Source organism: Zootoca vivipara, chromosome 4 (genome assembly GCF_965207765.1).
Source record: "Zootoca vivipara chromosome 4, rZooViv2.hap1.1, whole genome shotgun sequence".
In the NCBI taxonomy this organism is placed as follows: domain Eukaryota; kingdom Metazoa; phylum Chordata; class Lepidosauria; order Squamata; family Lacertidae; genus Zootoca; species Zootoca vivipara.
Window position 1 is genome coordinate 32,609,921 of NC_142587.1, and position 12,934 is coordinate 32,622,854.

General features: G+C 41.5%; 1 protein-coding gene across 2 annotated transcripts in view; it reads right to left on the bottom strand.

Moving 5' to 3' along the window:
* Nucleotides 1–3,249, bottom strand: part of PPP2R3B (protein phosphatase 2 regulatory subunit B''beta) — a 35,088-nt gene extending 31,839 nt beyond the window's left edge. The window contains exon 1 of one of the 2 annotated variants that reach the window (XM_035115616.3): nucleotides 2,937–3,249. The gene's annotated coding sequence lies outside the window, so the exon portion shown is untranslated. Of the gene's footprint in view, nucleotides 1–1,247; nucleotides 1,375–2,936 lie in introns of those variants that run through there. The other variant, XM_088668678.1, reaches the window with a different exon arrangement.
* Nucleotides 3,250–12,934: the final 9,685 nt, after the last annotated feature.

Genomic DNA, 12,934 nt, shown 5'->3' on the forward strand with positions numbered 1-12,934 from the left:
GAAATATACAACAAACACACCATGAATACAATCAAAACACAAAATAACAACCAATCATACTGGGCATGCACCCAAGGAGTTGCATTCATGCCCTTGCCACTGATACAGCTTCCCAACCTTCCACTTCTCACTTGGAAGCCAGGTTAACTCATCTCTCATGACTCTTTTTGCACTGGCTGCTTCACAAGTATCAGTTTAGGAGAGATAGGTATAAACAGTAATGATGATGCCCTGATGTGATGGTTTTATTATCCTTTATTTTATTCCTTTTTATCCTTGATTCTGGCTTATATTTAATGTGTTTAACATACATAGCATAATATATTTTTATTTATAAATATGACTTATTGTATATCTTTGTTTGAATTTTTGCAAAGGCCTCAGACCATAAGCAAAAAAGGTTTGACCTGGCTATAAAATTTCTATGTAAAGGTATTTCCTTTGAGAACATATTAGGGAAACACCAAGGGAGAAAAATGGAATAGGTCTAAGATCATAAAAGACAAAATACATTATGGAATCACTATGCTTAGAAAGTTGAGGTATGGTAATTTTAATCTATTTTAGTATTTTAGCTTGTGTCTGTTTTAAAGTAGAGTTGTTTCCCCCTCAATTTTAAGGTTTTGTCATTTGTAAAGCACTTTGAGGGTTGTTGTTTTTTTTACAATCAAGCAATGTATAAATTTTATGAAAGAAATAAAATAATCCCTCCTCTCTTTCTAAAAGACAAGTTAACATCACATCCTTATAACAGATTAAGGCATGCTGATCAATAATAAATAGGTTTTGCACCTAATTATGCTTATTCCTGTTTAGTTTTTGTTATCATGTATATTCACATTTTATTAGTTGTATTTTCTTAAGTTGAAGAGATCTGAAAATCCATGGGCCCACAGAATACAGGTTGCATAGCACAGTGTGGTGGTTCAGGGCAAGAACCAATAAATCCCTGACACATCAACTCATTTAATGGCCCTAAAAGGTAAAGGGACCCCTGACCATTAGGTCCAGTCGTGACCAACTCTGGGGTTGCGCGCTCATCTCGCATTATTGGCCGAGGGAGCCAGCGTATAGCTTCCAGGTCATGTGGCCAGCATGACAAAGCCACTTCTGGCAAACCAGAGCAGCACATGGAAACGCCATTTACCTTCCCGCTTTAGCCTAGCGGTTACTTCGGAACAATCTTAATGGCCTAGGTATGCCACTATTCTCTCAAACTCCTACCAGCATAAGTAGTCCCAACTTACCTTAAAAGGTTGTAAGAATTACTGAGGTATGTGCCTTGAATGCTAAAAAAGTATTATATAACTTTTTCACTTCTGGTGGATGAAAAGGTAGATGCAATCAACTGAACTTATATGCAATCAAATGAAATAATCAATCAGCTGAGGTGAATGGTCTCCTTTATTTGTCTGTCTGCTTGTTTGTAGAGCCAAGTTAAGGGCTAGCACTACCACAGCAACAGTTTCCAATTACAGAATTGTTCATTGTGGCAGATAAGGATCACTTGTCATTGGGAGTTCTTTACTTCCTACTACAAACAGTAAAGCTTGCCAAAAAAAGGGCAAAATTCAACCTCTTTTATACCATGCTGTGGTGGGTAAGATACAGAATACAGTGGTACCTCTACTTACGAATCTTGGATGCAGTTTAAATAGGATATTTTCTACTTATGAATTTTTAGATAGGATTTTTTCTACTTACGAATTTTTTCTCCCAATGCATTCCTATGGGATTCGACTTACAATTTTTTTCTACTTACAAATGTGCGTTTGGAACGCATTAAATTCGTAAGTAGAGGTACCACTGTATACAACCAGGCTGAGGGGGTATTTCAATAGAAAAAAGACACAATGCTCTAACTGACCAAACAGAAAAGTCACAAAAACTGCACAGACCATGAAGCAATCAGGTCCACAGCTTATATATTTCACAAAATCTCATTATGAGCACATTTCAATGAAGCATCACAAGTGTGCTTTACATTTTGCAAAATTATCATAAGCACTGAATGAATCAGCAGTGAAAGGAAAGGATTTTTTTTTTTAAAAAAAGGTTATTGGAAATTAACACAGTATTAATTTTTCAGTATTATTCTTGGTGGGATTGGCAGATGTATTCATTGATACATAAAACAGTTTGGGAAGTCTTGTAAAGGCCTTATTCCTCGTACTTGGTTTCTCTCTATTTACAAAATTTATGTCAGCTGCCACAAAAAGAAGGAATATTATCCTAACATTAAATTTTCCTTTAAAAGACACAATACGTAGCATAACCAGACCTCAGTTCACTGCGTCACTTAAGATGGTGCTAAAACGACTTAAGCTTGAGTGGACACCTTTCTCCAAGATGCATCTTGGAAAAATAAATTGCGTAAACTGATGCCTTGACAAAATCACCCCTTCCCACAACTTATGGGTTACTTGTTCACACACAACTAAAAAAAACCATACATCACCACATTAAGGATGTGTCAGTGAGTTTTTGAAGAACAAACAGCCCTCATTGTGTGTGTTTTAAGTACCTGTGCCTCTCCCACCTGGGCGACTCTCTTCTGTTTGGGTGCCAAGTGGGGAAACGAGCAGGGAAACCTAACAATTCCCCGCTTGATGCGAGCCAAAGACTTCCCCTTGTTGAACAGCTGCTGGAAACAGACAGGGGCAGGAAAAGGGCGGCAAGGCTAATAAACCACTCAACCTTCGGCTAACACACATGGGCGACTGGAAGCCAAGCACTGCATACGTTGGGCCACGTGTTTCCGAGGCTTTTTTTGAACTCCACACTTAAAAAGAGCCTCCTTGCACTTTGCATCGGCCCAAAGTTTATTTTATCCGCCACCTCTGCCTACATCCCTCCCCGCCCACCCCACCGCCAGTGTGTGAGGAGATGCAACAGGTGTGTCTTGTGAGGCGTTTGGCTCCAAGAGGTGAACTCACCTTTCACGGTGGCTACCTGACTGCCTAGCCCGGCCGGTTTTCGGGAGTCTGTCCCCCACCCTACTCCCACACTCCTCCCTCGTCGGTGTGGCCCAGAGAAGCGAAAACTGCTTTTCCCGCCCCCGCTGGGTTCTCCTTTTAAAAAGTTCGTTGTTTTTAAGTGGTCCCCCCCCCCGCTCGCCCCTTTCGTTTGCGCATGCGCGCCTTGGGCACGCATGCGTTTTGGGGCAAATGAGCCCAGGTAACTGGTGAGGGCGTGTGGGTGCGCGCATGCGCACGCCAGCGAGGCGGCGAAATCGAAATCGCCGGTGTTGATGGCGGGCGAGCGGAGCAGCCTGATTGGGTTGTTCGCTCGCGCCGCGGAGCGAAGGAAGAAAGCACTCGCTGCCTGCCCGCTTACTGCCGCGGGGGAGGGGCGGGTCTGAATGATTGACAGATATGTTGTGAAAACTGGCTCACTTTCTTGACCGCTCTGCAGGGATTTTTCTATGGTGTTTTCTAAATGCCCAAGTCTTTAATAATGTGATTCGTGATTATGTTCCGAAATACATAGTATGGCAGTGTCCTTGTTAATATCAACCAAAATGTCACAAAATGAGTTCTCCATAGTTTCATTGTCCTGGAGAGAAGGGAGAAGGAAAAATTAGCTTGAAATTCATACAACTTGTATTGATATTCATCTTAAGCTAGGAGCTGTTTATGCACTATTCCTTTAAGCACACCCACCCACCCGAAACCTGGGGATTGTTCCTTGTTAAGGGTGCTAGAGACAGCTCTGAGAGAGGTAAACTACAGAATCCCCAGGATTCTTTGAAGAAATAATTCCAATGCAGCTAACCACTAAAAATGAATGAATTTAGTCAAATGACTTGTTAAATAGCCCAGAGGTATAGTATTCCATAGGCTGGGTGCCACCACAGAAAATGCCCTAGCCCTGATTGCTGTCAGCTGTGCCTCATAAGGTGAAAGGATCTGGATCAGAGGAGCCTCAGATGAGGATTGAAGCATGTGGGAAGGAATATACAAGTCCCCAGGTCCCAAGCCATCTAGAGCCTTAAAGGTTAACAACAGCATCTTGAACTGAGTCCAGATACGAACTAACAGCCAGTGCAAAATTAGCATGATGGAATCAAAGTGTCTGGCTGGAGGATTTTATACTAATTTGAGTTTTGAGCACTTTTCAAATGCAGCCCCACACAGAGTGCATTATGGGGCCATAGATGTATTGAAAGACAGGAAACTATACAGTCTCTCATATCACAGATGGCATGAAAACTGGACTGGGGTGCACACCAGATCCCAATGTGTGCTGTAGCTTTCTGCTGTGTGTGGATATTGTCATGTTCCAAGGATATCCACCCAACAATAACTCCTGGCTTGTGGATAGGGTTGCCAGACTCAATAGAGGACAGGACTTCTGTGCCTTTAATTGCCCTGCTCTCTTTTGAGTCTGGAAACCTTAAAGAGAAACCAGCAGACCCTTTGTTTAATTTCCAAGCAAAGGGTCTGCTAGTTTCTCTTTAAGGTTTCCAGACTCAAAAGAGAGCAGGGCAATTAAAGGCACAGAAGTCCTGTCCTCTATTGAGTCTGGCAACCCTACTTGTGGAGCATAGTTCCCTAAGAGTGTACTGATGGCTGAGGTGAAAAAGCTAGCTGTCTCAGTCACATGGTGCTGACTCACCATCGTGTATCCAGCTGCTAAATTCCATTAAAGTGGAGTTAAAAATACATTAAATATTTTCCTATTGCGTTGCCATGTAAACAGCTGCTGCAGTTGCCATAGGGATGTTGAGGGATTGTAAATTGAACAGAACGTGGTACGTGTGATAGCAAATGAGAGAAGAGGTGGAGCTAGGCAAAAAATAGGCCAGTTATATGATGCACAACATAAGCCACCTACTAAGTGTCCACAGAACAATTACATTTTTGAGAACCCTTTCCCATTTGATCTCTTGTGCTTCAGTTTCCATATTGTGAAAAGCTACAGTTTTAGTGCTTGCCATCCAATCACCAGGACCAAATGTAAAGTGATGTCTGTATTTGCATGGTGGTGACCATTAATACAAGTGGGCTGGCAAAATGCAGTTGTAACACACTGAGGTCTAAGTCCTGAATCAATACTTCATTTCGGACAAGAGCTAATGGCATTATATTAAGCTCAAAGTCCCTCAAAAGCTCAGCAAGAAAGCCTTGATGAAGAGATTGGCATACCAGACAGGTTTCCTTGAAAAACACCTTGTCAATCATTGCCAATCGTCCCCTGGCATGGGAGAGAGTTGAGTATCTAGGCCACTCTCTGAGTTCAGGCAGATCCAACAAACCTAGCTAGTGCCTGACATGTGCTGAGGTGTGCCTACAGCAGGGGTAGGAAATCTTTTTCAGCCAAAGGAACAGCCTTTCCAAGATGACATGGCGGGGGGTGGGGGCAAAGGCAAATGTAGGTGAAACAATTAATGTAAATTGATTGACGGAGGGTGGCAATGTGATGATTTCTTTCAGGAGAGTGAGGGGGTTCCTCTTCTGACTGCTTTATGTTCGCTGAGTGGGAGGGTGATTTGCCTCCCTCCTGCCCAGCATAGAAACCAAGTAGGCTGATAAGGAAAGGATAGTGTTTGGCCCTTCACAGGCGGCAAGTTTCCCCTCCTAAGTGCATAAAGTGCAAATATTTGACAATTTGGTGCCCTCTAATGGTATTCCCCCGTGGAAGTTTAGTGTAAATATTGCAACCACATGACAAGACTCATGATTTGGGTGTATGGAATAGTTCTAAAAAGATTGTTGCTGTATCTTTCTCAAATGTATCTTTCTGTATCTTTCTCAACAAAAATGCAAAACAAAGCTCACATACATCCTATTTCAACAACGGCCATCCAAAGTAGCAGAAAGCATGTGATAAAACCTCAAGGGTCTTCTAATAGGAGACACTGTCATTCAGTGATTAGCTAAACAGCTATCCATGTGGTTGCTTTTATATATAGGCCTATAACATCTCAGGCATGTGGAACCTCCCTTAGCTCCTCTCTCTCTGTGTGAGGGCATTAGTGACTGAACCACACAAGCTCCAGTACAACTGAATACAGGGTGACAGAAATCAAATGATAATGTACAAACACTAAGCAAGTCGGGGAAAGGAAGCTACTAAACTTTTCAAGGAAGACAGACCTTGTAACATTATCTTATACATGTAAGCCCCCCCCCCCCGAGTGCAATAGTACTTACTCTCAGGTATATAGGGCTGCAGCTATTGGGAGAAATCCTAAACTCCAAGGAAAGAAGGCAGAAGGGCCATTGGATCTTGACCACCCTCCTCTCTGCAAAGATGCATGTCACGTGCTGTATGCAGAAAGAAGGAGGCAATGGAACCCGTGGTCTCTGGGTGCATTGTAACCTTGGAACTTCCCCGCCAAGGGAATTAGGAATTCTCTGCCTATATATTAAATACACGCTATGAACATGCAGTCTTTTTTGTAATAGAAACTCATTACTGTAACGTCATTAAAAAACAACTAAAAACCCCTCTAAACATTTCCTTGTTGACCCATCTACAATATCTGTTCAACACTCCATGGATGAGCCAGCATAGGCTCATATCCTAAACTGTACATGTATGACATTTTAATATTAGAGAACACAACAATTGGGAACAGCTACTGTAGCTCCAGGATGCTCTTACATATGGCAGATCTATGCCAGCTTTTCATATAAAGGGTGGGAGGCTAATTCAAATAGTTTGGCAACTTGCCCACATCAGCAAATCAGCACACTTTAACCTCTCTTGCAGCTGTCTACCAAAAATAGAATTAGAATGGTTAGCTACAGATCATATGCCATCCAGAAGTAGCATCGTATGCAGACAAAAAAATGTGAACAATGCTGACTTGGTATACATGCTACCCACCTTGGAGGAAAATGCAGTTTGGATGAACTTGGGTTCCTCCATTTCATTCTCTAGTTCATTGCTGTTTATTGCAAGATATAAATAGGATAATTGACTTGAAATTTTTACAACTGCTGCAGCATCAGGAAATCATGATGCAGGATTTAATTGTGAATTGCTTTTCAACTTGACGGTTTGCTTTGCTGGTTTAGGTACTATTTACAACATAGCTCTTAAGAGTCTGTTGCAAATAGTCTGCCTGTTGACTGCCACCGAGTCACATTCTCGTATTGTATTAGTACAACAAAGTTATTTGTAAATCATATGAATTTTGGGGGCTTTAGTAAAATTGTATTCAGCATTAGCAGCTGCAGCAAACTGTGGACAGGCCTGCCAGCAGCTTTATCCTTTGTTGACTGACTGTTTGTCTAGCTCTACAGAGAAATGCGATGTTGTGGCAGGGTTGTGTGAGTAGCAATTTGCCAAGTGGTTTGCCAGGTTCATGCCAAGGAGAATTTAGCAGGTGTGATTTCCCTGTCATGGATCCATTCTAACAGGAGATGCTAATTTCAGTGGCATGTTAAGGGTCAAATAATATTTCGTGGGTAATGTGCATAATTTTGTGGGCAATGCGTGCATAATTTCTCAACCTTTCTAAAAAATGAAAACCGCTGTGGGCAGATGCCAACTTCAGCACAGAAGTGCTACTTAATCCTTCCTGCTATTTGTCCACTCAAACTATCACACCCACCCACTGGCGGAGGAAGAGGGGGAGTGGGGGGAACGCACCGCCCCCGGTACCATGATCCCAGTGGGGTGCCATCGTGGCTGTCCCCCCCCAGGCTGGGCGCCATGCTCCCCGCAGGCGGTGCGCCATGCCCCTGCGGGCGGCACTCCACACCCCCGGGACGTGTGCCATGCCCCTGGAACATGTGCCACGCCCCTGGGACATGCGCCAGCCATGCCCCCACCTGCTTTCCACCCCCAGTGCCAGAGCATGAAGCTCCGCCACTGCACAAATCTTGGGGCAAATCTAGAGGGATCTGATATATGTTCCTTCATTTAAAAAAACTCAACAGTGCTAGTTTTTTATTACTTCCCTGAGTGTATTTTATTAAACTGAGCAACAAACAAACAAACAAACAAACAAACAAAACCACAGCCAGCAAGAAAGGCCAGGATACCTGCATTAAGCCACAGGTAGGTAGCCGTGTTGGTCTGCGGTAGTCGAAACAAAATAAGAAAAATCCTTCCAGTAGCACCTTAGAGGCCAACTAAGTTTGTCATTGGTATGAGCTCTCGTGTGAAGAAGTGTGCATGTGCACGAAAGCTCATATCAATGACAAACTTAGTTGATCTCTAAGGTGCTACTGGAAGGAATTTTTTATTTTGCATTAAGCCAGCCAGGGATTTCTTTTTCCTCTGTGCTGCCAGTTCGCCGATTTTTTATGTTGGTGTTTAACAATCTTTTATATTTTTGTTTCTTATGGAAGATACACAACTGGAAGTAATTTCTATATTAAGTTTTCCATGCTAGTATGAAGGAATTTCTAGCAGAAATAAATGGGAGTATTAGTTCTTTTTAAATGCCTCTTTGAACTATAGTTTAGCATTGATGTGCATGAGTAGCAGTGAGCTTCTGACTCCCTGGCTCCCTTTCTTCCTCTGACCTAGCTGCATAGAAGAGGTTGGGAACTTCTGCTTTAAAACCAACCAGAATTCTTTGCTACATCCTAAATCGGGAAAACTGGTTAACTTTCACTCATTTCCTTTCCGCTTCCTTCCCTTCATCTCTTCTTGCTTTTTCTTTAATCATTTGGATATAGCCACTCACTTTATCCTATAGTGACCAGCAGCTTTCCTGTGGGTTTTTTTTTGTAATACTTTGAGAAACTAAACTATATAAAATTGCTTTATTTCAGTCTGAGAGAAACCAAACATTTTCTTTTCCAGCAACATTATTCTAGAAATGGATTCTTGTTCTGTCTTTCTATCTTGCAAACAGAGAAAGTGTGAGACGGTAGTAGTTGCAATTGTAGACCAATGTGCTGTGCTGGCAGGATCTTAATTTCCAAAATACAAGTAATAAAATGCCAAGCACTCTAATCTATGCAAAGGGCCCAGCCATTGAGTTCAGACTGACCCAGGAAGATTGAGATCAGCAATTGAATTCAATAAAGAGGAATAAAAATATTAGGAAAAAAGGTGTGTAAATCCCAGGTAGTAAATAATATAGGCATTGCATCATTTATGAAACAGTATGTGATTGTAAAGCAGTTCTACTAACTGAATAAACCACTTAAAAATGTAGTCTCTGTGTTAACTTGAATATGGTTTCAAGTTCTGGCTCAATTGTTTATGTAGTGGTTGGGATGCTAATATCTGTATAACATGGAACCAGGCCAATTCTTCCATTAAATATGGAAAATTTCCAGGAAGCTTATATTGGCATAATATTTTATATCCATTGGATGATTTGTGGAGTTAACATGTATGAATGTGTACACATGAAAACGTTCTGTGTGAATGTGTTGGTTGCACAAGTGTAGGGAAGGAAGGTTCGCTAGATAAGAGATCATGGTCCTATACAGAGTGAAGCATGAGTACCGTAAGTCAATTGGAACTGGGCTTAAGTGTGCTTAGCTCTTTGTACAATTGTGGCTGTGATTCTGGGTTTAGGCCTGGGTTGCGGCTGCATTCAGCTATAATGATAGTTGGTGACTTGAGGGCACTAAAGTTTAGGGCCTAGGCCAGTGATGGGCAACCTTTTGAGCTTGGTGTGTCAAAATTCGCCAGAAAACCCGAGCATAACTCGGGTGGTGTGTCACTTCGAGAAAAAAAACCATAATTTCACAATATTTTAGTTTAAAGAACAAAAATGTATACCGTATATTCCGGCGTATAAGATGACTGGGCGTATAGGACGACCCCCAACTTTTCCAGTTAAAATATAGAGTTTGGGATATACTTGCCATAAAAGAAATACGATCCGGCATATAAGACAACCCCCAACTTTTGAGAAGATTTTCCTGGGTTAAAAAGTAGTCTTATATTGTAAAATATAACTGTATTTAATAAACCCAAAACTAATTATTTAACCAAACCAAACCAAAAAACCCTTATTTATCACAAAGTGCCCAAGTTGTTGAGCTTTTTTGGGGGAGCAGCTGACCAAAGTTTTGGAGTTTTTTGGGTGTGTGTGTGCAAAAGTTGCTTTGCTTTTTTGTGGGGCATGCCCCAAAGCTGCTGCACTTTTTTGGGGGGAAAGAGAACCGAAATAAATGTTGAATAATACCTTCACTGGAACTAACACGCAGCACTGACATAGTCTGCCAAGGCGCCAAAATAACCAGCAGCTTTAAAAAACGAACGCTGTTACACCCAATCATAGTCTGCCAAAGCGCCATAAAAAAACAGCACAGAAAGGGTTTAAAAACCAATCTCTGGCTACCAGCAACAACAACAACAAAGGATCTGGGTTTTAACAGTGGAGACAAGCTGTAGTAGAGACAAGCTCTAGCGGAGACAAGCTGTAGGAGGAGAAGGAGAACAAATGGGGAGGGGGACAACAACAACAGCTGGGCCGATGGGGCACGTGCCAGCAGTGAGGGCTCTGCGTGTCATGTCTGACACGTGTGTCATAGGTTCGCCATCACTGGCCTAGGCCATTCACCATACTTCTGCATAATAGGGTTCTTGTGAAGATAAAGGAGATGGCAACTGTAATTGTGAGGCACTTTGTACTCTTAAGAATGTGTTAAAATAAATTATTTTGGAAAAAGAAGAGGCCCAGTTTATCAGGCCATGTGCATTTTTGATAAAAATTCTGTGAGAACTTTTGACAGAATGTTCTTGCTTTATGGGTTCAGTACACTGCCATCTAATCCCAGTGGGTTCCCCCCCCCCTGGTTGAATATACTGATGGAATTAATCGGAAAGTCAAAAATTATTTCTGAACTGACCTCCACACCATGGATATTTGCTTTAAATGAGAGTTATTCTTAGGGTGCATGAGAGAAATTATTTCCAGATATATCCTTTGCAAATGAGCAAAATAAGGTATTTGCAATGGTATTTTGTCACATTCTCTTGCCACAGTTCAGGGCTGCAAAGCAGTTTAGTGGTCCCCCCAGCCCATCCCCAAATTTGTATAGATTACTACCTCAAAAATTTAAAATGTAATCCAGAAACAAATTTCATGAAGAAAAGCCCTATGCAACAAATAAAACTAGTAGCACTAGCAGTGAAGGATTGGATCCATAGCTGCCAAGTTATCCCTTTTTTTAAGGGAAATTCCCTTATGCTGAATAGGCTTCCTTGTGAGAAAAGGGAAAACTTGGCAGCTATGGATTGGATCCAGTTGGTCAACCAGATCCGGTAAACCCCATTCCCTTCCATGCCAAGTATGACAGATGGGTGGGGTTGGGTGTAAGTTTTACATCAAACACACCTGTTGAAGGTCTACTATATTTTTTCCACGTCAGTAGAGCCTGGGGCCATTTGTAGGTTTTCAAGATGGGTATTATACCATCTTATATTTTTTAAAAGTTGTATCTTTGGGAAAATATGTCTCCAAACTCTTTTTTAAAAAACCCATAGTTACAAAACTTACAAACTTATTGCTGTGCTCACAAGATAGAATTTTTAAAAATATGTATTTCAAGGAAATGTAGATCATCACAATGATCTTTATCATTGCAGATATGCAGAAGTTCACAGGTTTTAGTACATATTCATTTGAAAAGTACTTTGCCCCTGAACCTCTTAGCAGCCGCTGCTTTACAAATGTTTTAACCCACATAAATTCTTAATTTCTGCTTGTACTTTTTTGCGATGGAGATGTTATCAGTAAGGTAATAAGAAAAAGCTCCCCTTCCCCTGTGTATTGTGCATTTTTGCACCTTATGAGAATATTGAATAGACTTCATTATTATTTTTTCAATACAAGTCTGAATCCCACCATTTGATTACCTAAACCAAAAGCATTTCCATATGCCATCCATCACCCTGACCAGTGTAAAATGCTGAATATTCAGATTAAATTGGAACTTTTTTTCCTATGAATAAGGAATTTGGTTCAATTCCATAATATACAGTGTCTCTGGGGAGAGAAAATTGAGCTGAAGGTCGCTGAAGGCAAGTGAGAAAATTGTATTATCCAAATACAAAATTCTTTTTCTTATCATCAAAACCCGAAATACAGCCATGGGGAATAAAGGGGTCAAGGGAGGATTCAATTAGAGGTGAAAATGGAAAAGGTGCATTTTTCAACTTGCCTTTCATTTTTCCAAACAAGTGGCAGCAGTGTGCCGCGGGAGTACAATGGACTATTTGTCAAGCGGTTTAAACTTTTACAAAATGTAAATTGGAAAACACTCTTGAGCGGTTATAAAAAGAGATTAGACACAGGGAGCGGTTGAGTTAGCATATCTCTTGAACACAAAGTAGATTACAATAAACATAAACTGCAAACCTATCACAGGACACCCCATTTTTAAGAACAAGCGGAATTCTGTTTATTTTGAGTTGTTCTCTTCCTTTGCTTTTTTCAGTTTTGAGAGGATGCGCATACATGGTGTGCTAAAATTAAAAGTACCTTTGTGTTTTAATATTTTGTGCTAGTTGTGGCGATGAATTAAACGAGATGAATGATTGGTTTGATGATATGGCTAAAGGCAAAAATCCTTTTGGGATGAGGGAGCTAGGGGAAAGCAGGAGATGGCGACATTGCATGCCTGTTAGCCCAGGAGCCAAGTCCTACCGTAGGGACTGAAGTCCCTTTGCCCCCTCCATAAAATATTTGAAGGTGCCAGCGCCCCCCCCCCCCGGTTGATTGGCATTGTGTGGTGTGTGTGTGTGTGGAGTGGTAATCTTGTGATTGATTGTGTGGGGCGGGACTTACCTGCCACCCCCCTCCCCCGTATTTTATTCAAGTTGGCACCCCTGCCTCTTAGGTTGGATTCTCCCCTTTTGCCACAGTAGACCATGGTTGTGAAAGACCCATTTTTCTTGTTACAGGTAGGTAGCCGTGTTAGTCTGACGTAGTCGAAACAAAAAATAAACAAAATTCATTCCAGTAGCACCTTAGAGACCAACTAAGTTTGTCATAGGTATGAGCTCA